This window comes from Tachypleus tridentatus, chromosome 8 (assembly GCF_004210375.1).
Source record: "Tachypleus tridentatus isolate NWPU-2018 chromosome 8, ASM421037v1, whole genome shotgun sequence".
NCBI classification, from domain to species: Eukaryota; Metazoa; Arthropoda; class Merostomata; order Xiphosura; family Limulidae; genus Tachypleus; species Tachypleus tridentatus.
Window position 1 is genome coordinate 144,950,373 of NC_134832.1, and position 22,610 is coordinate 144,972,982.

Here is a 22,610-nt window from a genome sequence, read left to right on the forward strand (position 1 = left end):
TTACCTATTTCTTTCTTTGTGATCCTGATGATGGCTGAAGAAGGTCAAAATTTTGTTGGTTTTTCTACATAAAATTTTCTCAACCCATACCAGCCATTTTTAAATATACAAAGAGTGATGCATTTGGGAAAAAGAATTTCGGAATAAATAACCTGAAACAGTCTGTTGTGCCTTATAATCGTGAGAAAACATTTGTGTCATGTGTGGAAAGGTATTTGGAACAAACTGTAATTTAAAATTCATCAGAAAATACTTACCAGAGAGAAACCATATGGTTGTGTGGTAAAAAAAAATTGGAAGAAATGGTAATTTAAAAACGCATCAGAAAATACATGCTGGAGAAAAGCCATATTGTTGTAAAGTATGTGGTGAAAAATTTGTGTGTAGTAGTAACTTGAAAACATATAATTGGGGAAAACCATACAGTTGTTTAGTGTGTAGGAAAGACTTTGCATCAAAACATGAGCTAAAAAGCCACCAGATAATACATATTGATGTTAAACCATATGATTGTGTAGTATGTGGCAAAACATTTGGAAGGAAAAGTGATGTGAAGAGCCATGAGAGAATACACACTGGGGAAAATCCATACAGTTGTGAAATCTGTGGGAAAGAATTTGGTAAAAATACCTACCTAAAAAGACATGAGAGTGAACACAGTGGAGATAAACCATACAGCTGTTTAATCTGTGGCAAAAATTTTGGAATGAAGAGTTACCTGAAGAAACATGAGAAAACACACACTGGGGAGAAACTGTACAGTTGTGTAATCTGTTGCAAAGAATATGGAACAAAGAGTTACCTAAACAAACATCAAAGGTTACATACTGGTGAGAAACCTTACAGTTGTTCTTCTAACTTCAGAAAACATCAAAAGATACACACCAGAGCTAAACCTTAACACTGAAATGTGTATGCATTTGGTGGACATACGGTAGAGAGAAACTACAGTTGTGTTTTGTGTACTAAAGGAATGAAAGTTATGATTACCTTAATAAAACATTGGAGGATTCATACTTCGGATGAACAACAGAAGTATTAGGTGTTTACAATTATGGTGTATCACATTTTAAACCACATCAGTATGATGTGTAGAAAAATATGTGGAGCCTAAAACATCAGGATTACAAACTCTATAGATTGCACTTAGTTATGTGACTGTGATATTACTTATTTAGAAACGTGTAACAAGTGGAATATGTTACTAAGGGCTTAAGAGAAAAGAAAAATAGGTTTTTCTGGGTCATTTCTTCACCAGTCAATTTGAAGTAGTGAAGAATCTTGTGAATATATGTATAGTTGATTTTGTTCATTCATAATCCATTATAGATATTATTTGATTGTTTAATTTTAAAAAGAGTTAACTGAAAACTTTTGCAATTATCTATTTATTTTAATGTTTTCAGTGTAAAATCTAAATATTAATGGTAATATGTCTAATATATTATTTGCAGTTCAGTTATCACTTGTGATCCAATGAGTTGTCAGTCCATGAATATTTTGTATAGTTATTAATGTATAATTGACCTCAGTGCTTTTTGTGTGCGTGGGTGTATGTGGCATGTTAAACTGAAGAAATAAAAATCATTTTGTAAACATAACCATCTCGGTAGTGGTTTAACTTATTTTTACATTATTTTTGACTGCAGAGAACTAATAAAATAATCAAATTTGAATTTAATATTCTAGCAGTGCTTACATAAACCAATTCAATTTTTTATGAATTGTATCATATTAGGACTTGTAGGAATGGTTGGGGCTAGGTGTCAATCACATATACCTTTTATAAGCTACTAGAAACTCCCCTAATAAACAACAAAGTCAAACATATCTACCTCCTCCTCATTCAAAAACAACTGCGTTATGCGATGTACAGTCAGGAACTTTATCTAAGTACACAGTGTCTTTTCTGTAATCTGTTAAATGATTATAATTATTCTTTTTGTTTTATCTTTAACATACATTAAAAATTATTTTCTTTTAAATTTAAGATTAAGTAACGTAAGATAGGTATATCTTACAATTACTCTTTCCATAATGTAAGCTTTGTTAAATGAAGGAAACTAACTTTATCAGTGTCATATGGCCTGTATGTGAGGCAGAGACAATCTCTCTCTGCAGGTTCGATATAAATAACAAGTTATGACTGACACGTTTGCACATGTCTTTGGAATCTTCATTGTGCAAGCAAGGTTGAAAACGGAAACAGCATTTAATACAAATAAAATAGTTATATATGTTAATACAAGGTACAATTTGCTCCAAAACACTTATTCAAAAATCATATATTAATACTCTTGGCTTTGTAATAATTAAATCTTTTACCTTTTTAAACATTCTCGTCTTCAAAAGCTTCTTTCTTGTAACAAGATACAAATAAACTCTTAATGGTTGAAACCATTTTAGGTTTCTATCTGGTCTTATAAAAAAGAGTTGACATTCTGACTTATTTTGCAAGCTTAAAACAATATTTCATAGCATACTGTGTAACCATGGTAATGTAGATGATTCTCATTTATCACACTATTGCATTGAATCCATACTAAAATATGTACCCAGTGAACTCAAGACATTTTAAATTGGCCTTATTGGTGACAATATTAAGAAACTTAGTTTTAATGTTAAATGTTTATTTCAAGAAACACCCACATTTGTAGAAATTAATTATGGGTGCTTAACTTTAAACCATCCATCTCTTGCTCTTGATAGCTGTTTTTAGGGGATTTCCATATATGGCTATTTGCAGATTTTGGTGCACTTTACCTGTTCAGTGCCGTCGACGAGATAACTCGTCCAAGCCGATCGGTAACACAGTGCTACGAACGAGTTAATTCGATCTCAATAATACCTAACTTCAACGCTAGATGTCAGCACCATACATGCATTTGATCTACTTTCAAGTTGTTTCACGTTCGATCCAAAATGGCGTCATGAAAAAAGTAACAAAATGAAGAAGTATTAGAATTGTATTGTAGCAGCTGAAATACTTGGCAGTCAACAGGTTAATTTGATTGTAATGACATAACCATGAATCATAATACACAAAACTTCAGCTGTTTCTAGTTCTTAAAAGCCTGGGTTTTAATTAACTATACTACAAGTGGCCAAACAAGCAATGTGCTTATTCAATTTGAATAACAATTAAGCAATTCATAGGCAAAAATTAACTCGTTAATTGTCGCTTAATCCCACATAAGTAGCATGAATTCACTGCCTCTACTCTTTATTACAAAAGCAATTGTTACAGAAAAGTTGGTTTTCTTAATTTACTATTCAAATTTATTTCATCGTTAAATTAGTTCTCATTTATTAAATTTCTTATTTAATATTCAACTTATTTTATTACATTAAAAAGTTTATTGAACTCCTGTTTTATGAATGAATGTGAATAAATTCAGATTAGATTTAATGATATCCTTAATACAATGTCTATAGTTCTTATGAATCAGAAACTCAAATTACTGATAAAGAGAAGCTGGCATGGCCAGGTGGATAAGGCACTCGACTCGTAATTTGAGAGTCACGGGTTTGAATCCATGTTACACCAAACATACCTTTTTAACCTAGGGGCGTTATAATGTTATGGTTAATCCCACTATTCGCTGGTAAAAGAGTTGTCGGTGAATGGTGATGACTCGGTGCCTTCCCTCTAGTCTGGCCAAGTGTGTTAAGGTGTGCGACTCGTAATCTGAGGGTCGCGGGTTCGCATCCCCGTCGCGTCAAACATGCTCGCCCTCTCAGCCGTGGGGGTGTTATTATGTGACGGTCAATCCCACTATTCGTTGGTAAAAGAGTAGCCCATGAGTTGGCAGTGGGTGGTGATGACTAGCTGTCTTCCCTCTAGTCTTACACTGCTTAATTAGGAACGGCTAGCGCAGACAGCCCTAGAGTAGCTTTGTGCGAAATTCAAACCAAAAACTCCAGAGACTTCCATTTTTGGAAATACTTGTTTAAGTATGCTCATTTTACTCAATTGTTTTTTATACCCACTCAAAAGCATTTTTTTTACCCCTTTAAAGAAAAATGCGTGAACTATGTGGCTGTAAGGAAAGGGTGATTTGTTAATTAAACTTTTGTATACTTTGAATATTTCCTGAGATTAAGTAATTTAATTTACACAGGGTGGCTTTAGGTAGTTGTGTAATTTAGTATGTTAGACAGTTTCCTGAACCTCACTCTACCACGTGTCTCAGTTGGCGGGCTAAAGTCAGTACCATAAAAATCAATTTTTGCCTTTTTTTTTCTTTTCATAATTACCCTTTGATGGCAGTATGGAATCAACATGAAAAGTATTTTAAATATTAGTGAGGCAAAGAAAAGCTGCAAAGTTATGACATTAGCTGAAAATCTTTAGATCATTCATAAGTTACAAAGGGAATATGGCGTGAATAAGTCTTCCATATGTACGATTAGTAGGAGTGAATAAAAATCCGTGTAAGTGTTATGAATCCTGTCCCTATAAATGCTGAGGTTTCTCAAGTGCACATAAGGAATACATTCATGGAAACAAAAATGGATAAATTATTAAATATGAGTGGATCAGTGAACAAAAATAGCAGAATTATATGTAAGAAAGCGAGTAGTATGTATCAATACATAGTCTCCAATGTGGATGGAAGTGTTAGGATGCCATTGTATTTAAAGCAAGTAAAGGCTGGCTTGCTAAATTTATTGAAAGCTTCAATCTGCATAATGTGAAGGAGAGTCAGCCAATGGCAATGCATCTGCACGATTTCTTGAATTCATTAAGGAAAAATGATATACCCCTAAATAAGTGTTTAATGCAGGTTAGACAGGACTCTTATGGACAACAGGACATATATCACCAAGAAGCAAAAGGTAGAATCCATGTCTAAGACCTTTAAGTATAAGCTCACTCTGCTTTTTTGCAGTAGTATATCGGGTGACTTTAAATGTAGCTCTATACCAGTGCATTATTCGACGAGAATGAGCAACATTTGCTTGTTGTTAAGTATGAAATGAAAATGCTAGGGTGTTATTCAATAACTGGCTAAAAATCATTTTGTGTATGAGATTGAAGAACCTCGACTTTGAGATTTTTCTAGTTTTAACAACTGTTCTGTCCATGACCTTGACGCACTGTAAACCAACCATCCTAATGTGTGGATAATATTTATATCTTCCAATACCCCATCCATCATGCAACCAATGGACAAAAAGTAATAAAAACGTTCAGGTGTTACTATGCGAGGAATGTCTGTCGAAGTGCAACCCAAGCTATAGACTTTGGTGTTTTCCAACACTTAACCATGTTTTGGAAAGCTTATAGCATTAAGGACTTCATCGATATCACTAAAATATCATGGGGTGAGGTGAAACTATCGTAAATGCATGCTGGCATGAAGTCATGAACGATTTTAGGGGCTTTCCAATGGTTGAGAAAAAAGTTACTGATATTGTGAGATAAAAAGATGGCTGAGCTACAAGAATCCCATTACCAAGAGCCAACGAATGAAGAACTTGGAGCTCTAATAACCTTCAGTGATGGTGATGAAGATACTGAAGAGACATAACCTGCTTACCCCATCCTCATAGCGAAGGTTGTGTCCGGTTTCCCAAACAAGGTAGATGGGCTTATGGAAATTGATCCCACAATGGAGAGAAGTATTAATTTTAAAAGAAGGTTTAACGACTTTCTAACGCCCTACAGAGAAATCTTGCCAAATTTCCAGAGGAAAGCCAAATAACAGAAAAATACTGGCTTTTTGAAGCCCGAGTTAGCTAATGTAAAAACCTTCTGACCCCATTTCTTTTACTTTTTTATCTGCTTCCCCCGTCGCACCAAACATGCTTGCCTTTTCAGCCATGGGGGCATTATAAGGTTACGGTCAATCCCACCTTTGGTTGGTAAAAGAGTAGCCCAAGAGTTGGCAGTGGGTGGGGATGACTAGCTGCATTCCCTCTAGTCTTACACTGATAAATTAGGGATGGCTAGCGCAGATAGCCCTCGAGTAGCTTTGCACAAAATTCAGAAAACCATCTGCTTCATTGATTATCCAGATATGGTCATTGACCTCAAACTAACCTATCAACCTCCAGATATGTTATCATTACACATACTCCTTTCATCAACAGAAGGTTTTCATTATTCATAGGTGTTACAACAAGATGTAATACTGTATTATTTGATTTAGTTTATTTTAATTTGGAGGTCCAGGAAACATATATGAATGTTATTATGATTTTATATTTTTATTTCACTTACAATACTGTATAGTTAGTGCTTTTATGTGTAAAAAAAACATCTATTTATACAAACATTTATTGCAGACCTAATGCAGTTATGTTTTCTTATCCCTATAAATCCCATAAAGTATTGAGTTTGCCAAACACAACGTGTTCAAAGAACATGCTGGAAGAAGGCCCAATGTATGTTATAACACCCTCATAGTTAAATGTACGAGAATGTATAGTGGTAGGTTTTGATCCCATGAAAGACAGATTACTAGTCAAGTGCCCTAATCTCTAAATTATGCCAGGCCATACAATAAATGGAAGACTAATGTAAAATGACCGTTCTTGGTCATCAAAACTTTTTATTAGGAGTATACATTCAAAATATTTTCAAGCAATAAAATTTAAAAAGTTTAGGTAAGTAGTTCTAGAATTACTCAATTGTTATTTTTTTTTAATTTCGCACAAGCTACTCGAGGGCTATCTGTGCTAGCCGTCCCTAATTTAGCAGTGTAAGACTAGATGGAAGGCAGCTAGTTATCACCGCCAACTCTTGGGCTACTCTTTTACCAACGGATAGTGGAATTGACTGTCACATTATAATGCCCCCACGGCTGAAAGGGCGAGCATGTTTGGCGCGACGGGGATGCGAACCTGCAACCCTCAGATTACGAGTCGCACGCCTTAACACGCTTGGCCATGCCGGGCCAAAAACATTGTAGCAGAGCATGGTTTTTATCCACGGACCTTTGAGTTATAGGCCCAGCACGATTCTACTGCGCCAGTCTGCTTCATCTACTCTACTCCTTGACATTTCTGCTCTACTCAATAAATCATTCAATAATGTAACATTTTTAGACCCTCTGAAGAATTACTAGTTTTGTACTTTACTGATGGCTAATACCCAATGCAATTTGTAACATGCAAAAATATACAACGCGACATATAAATATATTAAACAGCCTCAGTAATACTCTGGGCATCAAATATTGTTAATAACACCATTGAATTCATGTAAAGCACTGATAAATATAGTTCAGTAACACAAAGTAATATAATTCATTAAACTGTAGTGCCAGTACTCATTGAATTAAAATTATAAAGTTCCATTTGTAACAATTCACGCTTATGTGAAAATTGCACTTTACAGAATTTGAAAATCATATTTATTTCAGAACACATTGCACCTCTTGAAACAGTTTTTTTCAAATACAGTGCGTGCTTCCTATCACAATATTAACTATTCTTGTTGAGGGCTGCCTTCCATATGTGAACTTTTTCTTTATGCACACCAGAAACCTTCCTCTTCCCCCTATTGTTTCTCATGCACGTTATCATACAGCACTTCCTCACTAATATGAACGTGACATCCTCACATGCTCTACCTTTATCTACCAAACTGTCACTTCTCATTTGGCAATGCAGATGTACTCTTCTGTGTGTTTAATGCTTCAAGTTGGACTTTTTCCTCATGAAGCAGTTGTTTTAAAAATTAATTTGCTTTCATTCAGCCTGTTTCTTCTACTTGTATTTATCAGTTCATCAGTCAACTTATTTTCTGCACTCGAATTTGCTGAACCTTTCTGTGCAATGAATTCTGAAGTTGACTTTATCACTTCAGGGGCCAATAGTGACCAGTGTTTTTTCTCAGGCTGAAGATATTGACAACCTGACAGTGGATCTCTGTGCTTTTATATTCTAGGAGATTAAACGTCACATGGAACAGTCTTTGTCCCCAGGCTCCATCAGAACAGACTGGTTATGTGCATGTTGATCTTTTTCCACATCCAGATTTTTCATTTCTTTCCATTCTCAGTTCAGTGAGTCTGATTGGTCTCATGTGGTCTTTATGGATTTTGTGTATCAGATATGTGATATTGTATCCTTTTCCTCTATTCCTTATGCACCTCAACCCTACTTATGGTAATCTGCCCAACCCTCTTTAGTTTTTATCCCTCACCTAATATTCAGATTCATGCTGATTACTTTGCCTCACATATAAGTGAGGGGATTAACATGTTACACCACATTTTAAAACAAGCATTTGTTATGTTCCTTATTGCTTACTGGGGGGGGGGGCAGCTCACAAATCATTTGTCGGTCTTACCTATGGTCAATATTCTTGCTAGCATCTTAACATTACAAATCTATTATAATATCTTTCTTCCTTACATCTACTATATGAAACTTTTTCTGGAAGTACCCTTGCTCTTCTCTACTCCACTTTATCCTACATATTATCCTAATCTCTGGCATTACATACCTGATTTCTTTGTTATTGGGCATAATAAATCATGATGCCATTTCAATTTGGTTAATTTACCCTCCACATATCTTAGAGATCTATGTGTGGCCCCATTTCTGAGACATTACTTTTTTATATGGTTCCAGTGACATCAGTCAAACAGTCCACTCATAAAATTTGTAGCCCATTTCTCTTAGTCAGAGCCTCATATGCTTCCCATTTCCTGTCCTTCCCTGTCCATTCTGCTCAAATTACTTTTTCTTTTCGATTTCTTGATGATACACCTTCCATTGCCACAAGTACTGGTGACCATACAATGGGTTCAGGACCATTGGGAACTCAGATGTTCAAGTTTTGTCCATCACTGGTGTTCCTTCGTCAATAAGCAATATGTGTTTCAGGTTCTGTCAAAATGATTCATTGTCCAGTTTCTTTCCCTTCTCTTCTTACCACATTTCCTTTCCTCCTTCTCGAGATCCAGTGACTAGCCAGTGTCTGTAAAAAGTGGTTTGGGAATTGCTATTACAGTAGAACATCAAACCTGTTCCCCATCCTTCCTGCAGTTTTATTTCTGCCTTTTTGTTGTCTCCAGGAAAACTGGAGATTAGTAGCCAGTAATAAATTTATTTCACCTCAACCTCAATCACTTTATTTCACTACTCCCAGTTCACCATGAAGTCTTTTCTCACCCCTAGATGGGAATTTTATTCAATGATTATGGATGACAAAAATGGGTTTCTCCAATATTTACCCACATATACTGATATCACTTCAGCCTCGTCCTTATCCTTGGTTTGCTTTCAGGATACCGGGCAGTCTTATCTGATACCTTTCATTTTTCCCGATACTATAAGGTTTTTACTCCCACTTCCAGACACATCGCTCTCCCAGATGATCTACCCTTACAGACTGAAATGTTAATGTGATCCTCTATTCCCTTAATTTATCTCTGTTTGAATCTCTTTTCTCGTGTTTCATGTTTTATCTTTCCCTTAAAACTCTTAGCCTCTGGATGTCAACAGTCAGACTTCTTTATAAATGATGTTTCATGCACCCTTTATCACCCTATCTATCTTGTTTATTTAAATCATTTCTTTCTCCCAAAGGCCTTTGAAGCTTGGGAGGGAAGTTCCTCCTTTTCTCTTGTCTTATTTTCTTTCATTTCCCATCTTTACCCTCAACTGTATCTGGATAGGTTTCTGTGACTAAGTAGGGCTCTGGGTTGTTATATTGCCCATAATACTTCCTCTCGACTTTTTACACCCCTACCAATCTTCTTTCCTTTATGATCCTTCACCTTCTACTCTTACTAATTGTGTCCATCCTTTGATTCAATTGGCCTATTCCTCCATATCTTCTTCCTCCTGGAATTTGTTCCAGGTGTCCTCACATTAGTTTTTGCATATCTCTTTTCTCCTTGCTTCTTGTCTTTGTCGTTTAGTGGAGGAAATTCTTCTAACCTGGTACGTGGACCACACCAATTATGATTATCTCTTACTATCTCCATTATATCATAGTTTACTCTTTGCCAGAGTTTCACCCATCACCAGTGGATGTTCTTCAGTGTGACTTTAATTGATAACATTTTATTCATACTTTCTTTCCATTTAAGGGGCTTTTCTTTAGTTCTTTATCGCATTCATTGTGCTCTGTGGTGACTGGTGCCTGACCAGGTATTCGTTAATTCAAAATCTGAGCTGTTTGTGTTTTGGAACTCTTCCATATAGCTATATTGTCTGCAGATTGTGAAGTGAAACAGAAAGTTTGGTCGTTTAATAGCATGCCACTTACATACATGATGAAGAATATGGGGCTAACTACCCCTGACTCAGGAGTAAAATATTCCTAGCAGGTGCCCTCTACATTTACCCGACATTTTATGTTTTCTAGAAAGTTTGATAACCAGTGAATAACTCCTCGTGGTAGTTCCATCTCTAACATTCAGAACCTTGGACCTGAATGCCAGATTGTATAGAAAGCCTTCTCTAAATCAAGAATACAAATAACCATACACTCTCTTTTGTTAAAAAATATCTATTACTGTTTTGGCCAGTCTATCTAAACGATTTGTTGTTTGCCAAAAATTTTTGAAACCATTTTGTACTTATTGAACTTTAAAAATTATCCTACATAGCTAGTTAGGCTGGTTGATCTGTAGTTTTGTGGCTTATTTGCTGTTTTTTTTTTCCTTTTTTTAAAATCGAGAGAATACTTGCTTGCTTCCAAGGGACAGATATATTCTGTTTTGAGAGAGAGGTTGAAGAGTGCCTTGAAATGTTCAAGTAATAACTGAGTTCCATTTTTGAGTAATATAGCTTGTATATTGTCGGCACCTGGTGCAATGTTTTTAGTCTGTTTTATAGCTGTATAGGTTTATTTGTAGTTTCAAAGTTATATATAGCCTTCATAATCTGCACCTTTATTTAATCATATCTGTTATGTTTTTGTGGTTTCTGTGTGTGCATTGTTCTGTGATTTTGTTGTTTTGTGGTAGCTGTTTCTGCTTCTCTAGTGATACAATAATCATCAATGATTTATGGACACGAGGCAGTTGATATACAGTGGTACCTCGGTTCTCGAATGACTCCCTTGTCGAACAATTCAGTTTCTAAACATATTGTTTGAAAAAAAAATGTCTCGGTTGTCGAACATAAACTCTGTTCCCGACCCAAGCTGTCATGGCAGAAACCCCAGAAATGACCCGAACGACCCTTTGACCATTTTTGGCCCACACCAAGCTTGCCTAAAACATTTTACTCGCACCTGTCGCTCAGTCCACACCCCCGCTAAAACCTGCTGTGAACGTTCTCGTTTTTCTTATTGTTTTATTTTTGTTTTTCTAAATATTCTGAATAAATAAGCCACCATTGGGTCAAAGAAGGATTATGAAAGCAGCAAACCAAAAAGAAAAGTTGTTAGAGCCACAGTAGAGGTGAAAAAAGTTCTCATAGCGAAGTATGAGAGTGGTGTTTGCGTGTCTGACTTTGCTACACAGTTTGATATGGCAAAGTCTACAGTCTGCACCATACTGAAAAATAAAGAGGTCATCAAAGGAGCTGATGCTGCAAAACGAGTGACAGTGCTTACGAAACAAAGATCACAAACAATGGAAGAGGTAGAAAAACTGTTGTTGATTTGGGTAAACGAAAAACAGTTAGCTGGTGATAGCATTTCTGAGACCATCATTTGTGAGAAAGCAAAGCAGTTGCATACTGACCTCCTGAAAAACACCCCTGGAATGAGTGCTGATACAAGTGATGCCTTTAAGGCTAGTAGGGGGTGGTTTGAAAAAATTAGGAAGAGAAGTGGCATACATAGTGTGGTGAGCCATGGAGAGGGTGCCAGTTCTAACAAAGATGCTGCTGATAAATTTGTTAGGGAATTTAAGGACTATGTAGAAACTGAGCATTTTATTACCCAACAAGTGTTCAAGTGTAATGAGACAGGCCTCTTTTGGAAGAAAATGCCAAAGAGGACCTACATCACCAAGGAGAAGAAGTCACTGCTAGGACACAAGCCAATTATGGACAGTTTAAATCTATTGTTATGTAGTAATGCAAGTTGGGACTTAAACTTAAGCCTTTGCTTGTGAACCATTCTGAGAACCTTAGGGTTTTTAAGAAAAATAATGTCCTGAAAAGTAAACTAAATGTCATGTGGAGGGCTAATAGTAAAGCATGGGTAACCAGGCAATTTTTTATGGAGTGGGTCCATAAAGTGTTTGCCCCAAGTGTAAAGAATTACCTCACGGAAAAACAGTTGCCACTCAAGGCTCTTCTTGTGATGGACAGTGCACCTGCTCACTCACCAGGCTTGGAGGACGGGTTGATGGAGGAGTACAGTTTCATTACAGTGAAGCTCTTGCCCTCTAACACGACTCCTCTCATTCAGCCCATGGACCAGCAGGTCATATCGAACTTTAAGAAACTCTAAACCAAAGCACTGTTTCAAAGGTGCTTTGAAGTGACCTCTGACACAGAGTTAACCCTCAGAGAGTTCTGGAAAAATCACTTTAATATCCTCCATTGCTTGAGGATCATAGACAAAGCCTGGAGGGAAGTGTTTTTGAGGACCATGAACTCAGTCTGGAAAAAATTGTGGCCAAACTCAGTAGCAGATAGAGACTTTGAGGCTGAGCCTGTTGTCGAGGATATTGTCTCACTAGGCAAGTGTATGGGCTTGAATGCGAGTGGTGATGATGTGGAGGAGTTGGTGGAAGACCACAACACTGAGCTCACCACGGAAGAACTCCAAGACTTTCAGAAGAAGCAGCAACAGAAGGCAACTGAGGAATTGTCTTCAGATGAAGAGGAAGGAAGGGAGGATGTTCCTCGTTCACTGATCAAGGAAATGTGTGGAAAATGGGAAGAGTTACAAAGTTTTGTGGAAAAATTTCACCATGACAAAGCTGTAGCAAACCGCAGTATAAACCTTTTCAATGACAATGCCATGTCTTACTTCAGAAACATTTTAAAATGCAGGCAGAAACAAACCTCATTAGACAAGTTTTTGTGAGAAATAGGTCCAGTGTTGCAAGTGTTATAAAATTACTGGATATATTTGAATATGTTTTAACTAATTAATGCATGTATTGTGAAAATTAAAAGAAATTGATGAAATTAAAACCTTAACGCTACACTTGAAAGTGCTACCATTTAATTTTGATGGTTGCCAAGTGTTTACTCATTTTTAGACTTGTTAGTATTAGACCATTACTGTTAGATGTATGAATTGTAGACGCCGTTTAGGTAAGATTTATTTTTTGATCAATAAAGAATAAATAGCGAAGCTTCTTACTATATTTTATTGGCGTAACTTTATATATTCTTATTTCTAGTTAATTTCCATAAACCTTGCCCATGAACACAATTGCAATTATTTGATTTACTGATAGTTAAACAATATTTGGATTCAGGTTATTTCATACGTTTTTGCTAGATGCTAGGATCATCACTGCATTTGTACAGTACAAAATTCCTATCATTTGGTTAAAGTTTCTGGCAGCTAAACACTTAAAAATCTCGTATGTAAAAATTCACAGTTTTGTGTTACTGCATAACTATGAAGTTATATAGATAAATTAGACCGTAGTTCATAATTATATTGAATAATATTGTACATTTGTCTTTTCTTCCTTTCAACAGAGATTATCATCTTCTGCATGATGGATAGAACTTTGAAGATTACTTTGTGACCTCCACCATATGTTTTATGGGATCCTAGACCAAGTCCTCAACTTTAACAGTGGGATTGACCTAAATTATTCTCAGACGTATAATTACATGAAGACTGTATAGGCTCATTAGTCAAGGATACTGAAGATAAATATTATGTTGAGTGATTTTTATAAACTAGATGTATATGACTGGAATAGTTGGAACTTATCTGGTAAGATTGTTTCATTACATTGTACAATACTCTTTCAGTGTATTAATGTTTTTTACTGAACTGAGAACTTTTTCATGTATTTATTATGTGTTTGAATTAATTATGCTGTGTTCAAATTATGAATATTTGATGATGTGGACTTTGTTTTCAAGTTAAAATGTAATGTTGTGAGCAATATTTTAATTTAAATATTTGATGCTATAGAATGCATGTTATGTCATAAGAAAATTTATTAAAGTTAAGATTTTTTTTTTTTTTTGCAGTAGGGAGAAAATGAGCAATGATATACATATGGGTTTGAGAATTAGTGTATTGATGAGTGAACCAGTGAAATATTTAGTTCAGTGTTTATGGTAATTAGATGGGAAGAGTTAGTGCATCTGTTTAAAAGGGGAAGTTAGTCTGATTGGTTGATTGGCAAAGAAATTTTACAAGTAAGTTAGATTAGTAAAAAAAATTTCTATTGAAACAGTGGTGAAGTTAAGGTTACAGTTGAATATAGTGTGTACTGCAGCAAACATTACTGAATGAAGAAATAAATTACTTCAGTAGTATTACACATACTTAGCATCGTCAGGCAATATGTGCCAGTTCATAAAATGATAAATCTAAACAAAGAAGCTAGAAGACTTGGAGAAAAGTCCTCTGTATCAAATCTGGCATAACTAGGAAGTGCAAATGCTAACCATTAAAATTCCAACAGTGCTGTATAGTGTAGCTAGGAAAAGCAAAAGATATGGAAACACTAGGATGCTATGTAGTAGAATGAACAGAATTCATACCACCAAGGAAGCAGCAGTTCTCACTCAAGAAGTCATAATCTGAGAACACAACAACTGGGATTGTCACATAACTTTCATATCCTTTCAAATTCTTAAATGCAAGGTAAAGAGTGAGTGCCTACTTGATTTCAGACTAAAAAAAACAATCATTGGTTTCTCTAAGTAATAAGAATTTTTATATGTAGAAATACTGTCATACTTTTGACAAATCAAGCATAAGAATAGTAATTATCTGATCACTTTAAAAATATAGTTCATGCTGAATCTGTGTTTTAAACATTGACATTTTGCCTATGTAGTACTTGGTAATTATTTTGTACATATCAGATGTCTTTGTTTTGTTTTTGTTTCTCTTTTTCACTTTTACAGTATATCATGTAATTCTGTTAGCACTAATGAAATATTTTGTGGATAATTTAGCATGATTAACTTAAGTAATCGTCATTTTCTAAGGAATTGTTATTTGATAATTGGTAACATCTTTGATGAGGAGAAAACCCACTTGTAGAGAAAAATATAAATGTAAAAATTGCTGGTATGGGTTGAGAAAATTTTTTATCCAGAGAAGCGGAAAACGTTTCAACCTTCTTCAGTCATCGTCAGGTTCACAAAGAAAGAAAGAGGTAACTGACCTATAGCTGACCACATGTTTGAAGGGGGTTGTATAACTGAGTGTAGGAATGTAGAGGGTGTGCTTAGATGTTTGATTGTGTTTATTAATATAGGTATAAAGGTGTTTCTTTGTATTGGTTTATTTTGGACTTGCTTTGAAAAAAACATGATGGACAGCATATAGCCTGGTTTCGGTCTAACTTTCCATGGCTTGTTTAATTTCATCAGGTTCGATACATGGGTGAACACCTCTAAGAAACACTGAGAAAAGGCTAACTGGACTTTTTGTGGGTGAACAACTGATGTTGAATATAGTATTCCATGGTTGACAAAGGTATCAGAGGGTGTAGTTGAGGGCTTAGATGTTTGATTACACTTATTAATATTGGTATAAAGGTTTTCCTTTGTATTGGTTTATTTTGGGCTTGAGTTGTTGTACAAGTAAGGCTTCTTTAATTTTGCATTTGATTATGTTTGTTTCTTTGTTTATTATTTGGATGTTTTTTACAGTTATGGTGTGTTTATTTGATTTGCAGTGTTTGAAAATGTGTGAAGGTGACTTTTTGTGTTTTGTGAATCTGGTTTCCATTTTTCTACTTGCTTCTTCAGTATAGAAGTTGTGGCAGTTATCACATTGTATTTTATAAATAATGTTGGTGTTGTGTTTGTCAGTGTAGTTCTTATATAGTATAGACCTCAGAGCTAATCTTTGTGCCATACCTAGGATTTGGAGTGGTTCTCAATCCCCTGGTTTTTGGGTTTAAACTAAAGATGGTATGATCCTCCTTCTACCCTCATGCAGATGTTGGTGCCTATGAGGCATTTTGGAAGTAGTTAATGTACTGAGTACAGTCCTCCACACTCTAGCCACTCTACATCCAGAAGTACATCCTTTTCTCATTGTGGGATTGAGCTACAATATCTTTCCCTAGATAGGATCACTTTCCTACCACATTCATTCCCACTAAAATGTGCTCCTATCATTTTCTGCCCTTAAGTTACACACATTGATGTAGAGTATACCTGACTCAGAAGTGGTGCAGTTCTTCTCTTCAGATCATCAGATCTGAATTTCATTTTCAGGAGTATTCTTCAGGTTCTTTAGGAGGATGGGGTACTTTTGTCATTCTGTTGCATTGATTTCTCCTCTTTTCTCAAAGTGGGATTCTAACTAATCTTGTGAGAAGAAAGAAGTACTGTATCAAAGTTATAATATTCCTATTCTGAAAATGTATTTCCAATAGGTACTTATCTCCTCTAACACTTCCCAATCTCCCTTCCCACTTTTCTCTGGTGCTGACATCTTCTTCCAAAGTTTGATGTGATAGTTGAATAAAGGAGTGTAGAGGGAGCCACATGTCACATGAGCATATCATGCTGTTTTTGGTGAAGAAGTGATGCATGATGGAATCTTGTAATTCCAATAGGGGGAAGCAGAAGGCTTGTGGCATGTGTAAAGAAAATGTTGCATATACGGCAGTGCTGAACAAGAATAGCTTATTATAGATCTAACAAACTTGTTTTTCACCTATGTTTAACATTATTCTAGCTCTAACAGACATATTCCAGCTATATTTCATATTTTACCAGCTGTAACAGATTTATTTAACCTATGTTTTACATTATTCTAGCTGTAATAAACTTTTATTCCTGCAGCCCTCTTGTTACTTGCAACTTGATGACTCACAAAATGAAGTTGACTGATAACATGAAAGAATGGAGAATGTAGACAAAAGTGTCACCTGGTCTATACTAAATAAACCATCTACTCCCTAAAATTAGTCTAAATAAACAATTTACTACTACTGTAATTAGCTTAACCGAACCATTTGTTTGAATTAACCATATACACATACTGTAATCAGTGCGACTCCACCGTGTACTACTACTGTAATCAGTGCGACTCCACCGTGTACTACTACTACTGTAATCAGTGCGACTCCACCGTGTACTACTACTGTAATCAGTGCGACTCCACCATGTACTACTACTACTGTAATCAGTGCGACTCCACCATGTACTACTACTGTAATCAGTGCGACTCCACCGTGTACTACTACTGTAATCAGTGCGATTCCACCATGTACTAATACTACTGTAATCAGTGCGATTCCACCATGTACTACTACATCCATTATCCAGTCTGACAGTATATTCTGACAGTGATGTACAATTGAGCCATCTAATTACAATTAATTAGCGGTATAAAACGTTAACAGTAGACTATTACACATTCATTGAACAATTTGTGTTCAGATGGGACAGCAGTAAATTGATAGATTACAATGCTATAACCCAAGGTGGTTACAGTGGGTAACCCCAAAGTGACTCTGCTGTTAAAGAAACTTTCAGCTATTGATAGAATCATTAATTTGATTAATGCTGATACACTGCTAACTGATCGCTGTGTTCTAATCTCATGTTATGCTTGTTGTGATGGTTTAAAAATAGGAAAATACACGTTACAGCTGATATACCATGACTGAAACTGTGAACACATTTTCTGTCTCAATCTTGAAAGGTTTGAGATGAGATAATTGCATGTCAGTATCACATTTGTAAAGCTAATAGAGCTGTATTAAAGAAAATTGTAGTCTTGGTTATTTGTGAAAGCATTCTTCATTTTTTATTTTTATTGTAAGTGGTAGAGTTGATCAAACAATTGCTAAGCCAAATGATGAATTACATTTAACTATTCAGTTCTCACATGAGACTTTTGTTGTTGAAATATTCAAAAATAATGATAATTGGAAACACAAATTTCTATTAATTGATTATTTTCATATGTCATCATTAATCTATTCAGCTGAACATTGAATTCAATAAAATATAACAATATGAAAAAATCATGGTGACAACATGTTGATTACTTGGATAGTTAGAAAAACTGGAAACATTAATTTGGTTAAGTGGTTATTGTAATGATAATTGATTTAACTGTCATTTTCATTAATTAATGCTTTTTTACTTGTGATGTACAGTACCAGTCATTTGCTCTGTAAATCTGTACAGCTCACAAATACATGAAACATGAATATACTTCTCATTTATGTATTTGCAGTAGTGCATAATCATTAGAAAAACTGTTGAAGTTACAGAAGGACAAATGCTAAACAAAAGCACACCTAACCATTTATGTGGAAAATTATACCAATGCTCTGCACTAATATTTGGTGTTATATGAGTATTAGCGATTCTACTTAATTTTTTCAAGTAATGGTGATTGATTAGTGAAAACTAATTTAACAATCCTAACTATGGAACTTTAAATAACGTAATATCATATATAAAAAGCTTTTGATATGTTACTGTTAAACAGTTGGTTCATTTGTGGGAAGATATGAAAAGGGGTGAGTTTTGACTAAAAGTATATATATATATATATGTGTGTTTGTGTGAAGAAAATATTGGTTCAGCAAATTTTAAAACATAAACCATGTAACTAATAACAATGCTCTAATAAAGAAAAATCAAACTTATCAGTATTGGAAGTTATTAGATGTCAAAGTAACACCTCTTAGATAGGTGAGTTAACAAACAAGTTCAAACCTTCAGAACTAGACAAAATCAATGAAGTATGGTTCACAAAATGGTGATACAAATAATTTATTTTAACTAATGTGAAATTCATGACTTCTAATAGAATTATTATTCAAAATTTAATTAAAAGTTTAAACATTCAATCTCAATTTGTCAAACCAACCAGACACGTCCATCCCTTTTAAGGCAATTATTTAAACCAAATTTCTGTATATTATTGACTTGTAATATGAATTGTTAGCATGCTTATACATACAGTTGAGTGTGTTATATTGAAACAGTTTTGTCATGTTTTTATACATACAGTTGAGTGTGTTATATTGAAACAGTTTTGTCATCTTTTTATACATACAGTTGAGTGTGTTATATTGAAACAGTTTTGTCATCTTTTTATACATACAGTTGAGTGTGTTATATTGAAACAGTTTTGTCATGTTTTTATACATACAGTTGAGTGTGTTATATTGAAACAGTTTTGTCATGTTTTTATACATACAGTTGAGTGTGTTATATTGAAACAGTTTTGTCATGCTTTTGTACATACAGTTGAGTGTGTTATGTTGAAACAGTTTTGTCATGTTTTTGTACATACAGTTGAGTGTGTTATATTGAAACAGTTTTGTCATGTTTTTATACATACAGTTGAGTGTGTTATATTGAAACAGTTTTGTCATGTTTTTATACATACAGTTGAGTGTGTTATATTAAAACAGTTTTGTCATGTTTTTATACCTTGCATTGCTACACCCAATCATGCTCAAACTGAATCTGTGTATTTTGACAAAATAACTCTGCAACATAAGGTTGTCATGTCACTGATGTTGAGACAGCTCAAAATAGTTAATTTTGATATTGTATGTATTTATTGTTCAAAAACATGCAGTGTACAAAATTTTGCATGTTTTTATACTAGTAGTAAAGAAGTGGACAGAAAATAGAAGCAACTATTGATGTTATTAGGCACCTGAACCACCTTCATTTCTTTTGAAAGGACATGTTTTTGTATCTGTACAAGAAAATAAATCACACCTACTGTCATCCAGCTTCACACATCATGTCTTTCAAGTGAGACATGACTGTCTTTGAAGAAAAGGTAGTACAAGGGGTGTGTTATTAGGTTACCTTCTGACGAAATTCAACATTGATATGTTATTACATTATGTGAACATTTGTTGTTAGTGATTGATATTTATATCATCTTGTTACAGAGAAATCTATGTTATTTATATTTCTAGTAATCGGAGTTGCTGATTCCTCAGGAGGAAGGCCTTCACTTATCATTTTGAATATCAGTGTATCAAAAGAGAACCAAGAAGAGAACTACGGTAGAATAACAGAGAAACCTGAGGTAATATATTCAAAAACATTCTTGTAATTTTTTCTTCAGAGAGAGTAATTTACATTCTTTTTTATTCTATTTAATTTTTGTTAGTTAATCTAAAATTTGAAACTAATAAATTAATTTCTAAATAGAACATGCTGTGTACTTAGTGTAAAACAACAAATCAATATGGTAATTAGTATAGTTAATTAAATATAAATTATCTTTAGTTTCTACTTATAAAAATTAGAATGCTTTGTTTCATCAATTGGGCAATCTCTCTGGTAACTTTTGGTATTTTTATTATAACCCCAGGTTTGAATAACCTACTATATTTATGTTAGTCCTTAATACGTATAGTATGTTAATACTGCGAAACCTTCTTTATAATGAACAGTAAATCAAAATGAATAGGAGTGGTACAAAGATTTTTTTTTGTATTTATGCAAATTATAACCAATTATCTTTACATAATAGTTTTAAGCTATTAGGAAGCATCACAAGTCTTGCAGACAAAAATCAGAACTTTTAATTATGTGTTTTAGCTTTGTAATTATTTTATTTCAAAAATTATGTTTAAAGATACTGAAAATTAATCAAAATTAGAGACAGTTCTCATCTGTGCCTCAGAAACAGATAATTAGTAAGATATACCATTGAAATTAATATTTCTGGTAAGTATGTCTTATTGTTTGTAATTTATGTTGGAAAACATAGTCTGTACTGTCTGTAAAAAAACATTTAGCTTTGTTATCATATATTTTTATGCACTTTAACTTGTAGTTAAATTTTAGTGAAAAAACAAAATACAATTAGTACTGTATTGGAAGAATTACTGTAGTAGAAACACCTAGCTAAGTCTTAATAGTCTAGTAAAATATACAGAAGTAAACCCAACAATGTGATAATGAAAGACTATAGTGAAAAAAACATTTAGTGATATATTGAGATAAAACTATATATGGTTGGATCACACTGGCTAGAATTTAAGGCTCACACCAGTGAAAATTGAAATAGCTATTGTAAAGGGTTGTTACTGCTAGCCCTTTCATAGCTCATCATAGTTGAAAAAGTAAACTAATTCAGTGAGACTTTTTTTATACTAAGTCTGTTCTGGATCAGAATTTGTGAATTGTGTAGTTTAAGAAACAATAACAGTGAAAATTATATAACTGAAGTAAATATCTTACAAGAGTCAGTGAAAATACAAAGTTATGCAAGGTGTAGAGTTGAAATGAGGCCTTCACAAGAGTCTAAAATTACAAATTTTACTTAAGATATATTCCAGTCATAATGACTGTTTGAAGTAAAAGCACTACAGGAGTTGATGACAATACAGAGTTGTATAAAGTCTACAGTTGCAGTGAAACCTTTACAACAGTCCAGGTTTTAGTTAAGATGTTTTGAAAGACAGTGAATAGTTAGAATAAAGCTCTAAAGAAGTTTATGAAAACAGAGTGATGTGAAGTGAGATTTTAAAAGTTATAACGATTACAAATTCCAGTTATAATCCATTTTAATGGCATTTGAAGTAAAGACTAAAACAAATACGACATAACATTTTATCTTCAGTAAATCTTGTATATTTACAGTAACAATCTTACAAGAGATTGGAAGATTCATAAATATTGCAATTGTATAGTTGAAATTAATAAAAAAGTGTATTATATGTCTAGTATAGTTATTATTACAGTATATAATTCATGTACTAAATATTCCATTAGCAATTAATTAAAAAAATTAATTTTAAATATATAAATATATATATATGATTCATACATGTATAGAGGATGAACATCTACTATGGATGCATTGATTGCAGTAGTTTTTTGATGGATGGCAGGATCATTTTTTATTTCAGTTTAAATTAATTGCACGCACATTCACACTATAACAACATCATGACACAGGGGCTCTGCACTTAGCAGATTTCTTAATATGATTCTAGCATATTATCTGCAATCTCATGCACGGTAACCATTAGCTATGAAGATGTACAATTGCTAAGTACGTTGTTTGAGATCATTGTCCCTAACACTTAGCTATTTTATCTTGCCTTAAACATATTAGTTTGATAATCAGATAAAGTGTATTTAGGTCTTACTTTTATAATTTTGTTAATTATGTGTTATATGTGTGTTAAAATTAATATTTGATTTCTTAAACATTTCATATCACTCAACAAGTTGTTACCTAACTAAGTAAATACAGTAAAGTTTGCTGAAAACTAAACCATCTATACCAATCATAACATTATGTTGTCCATGAACACCCATTGAAGTGTCTCAGCATAAATAATAAAAGAAATGGAAAGAAAACATTAAAAATAAGCTAAGTGAAAAGTGTAAAAATATGTGTATGACCCAAAGAATGTATTTTAAGATTATATTAATGAATATATTAATTTTAAACACTTAATTCCACTGTATGTTTATGATAATAACTGGTTTATGATGTGTTAGAGGAAATGGAAAATAAAGTATAAACATTTACTTTAAAAAAATCTTTTGATATTTATTTAGGTTCC

General features: G+C 33.9%; 1 long non-coding RNA gene across 2 annotated transcripts in view; it reads left to right on the forward strand.

Annotated features, from left to right (window-relative positions):
- The window catches only part of LOC143223684 (uncharacterized), an 85,917-nt gene that overhangs the window by 59,349 nt on the left and 3,958 nt on the right, over window positions 1–22,610 (forward strand). For both annotated transcript variants that reach the window (XR_013013043.1, XR_013013042.1), the window contains exons 6-7: window positions 13,585–13,828; window positions 19,998–20,110. This is a non-coding gene — a long non-coding RNA (uncharacterized LOC143223684). The remainder of the gene's footprint in view (window positions 1–13,584; window positions 13,829–19,997; window positions 20,111–22,610) is intronic.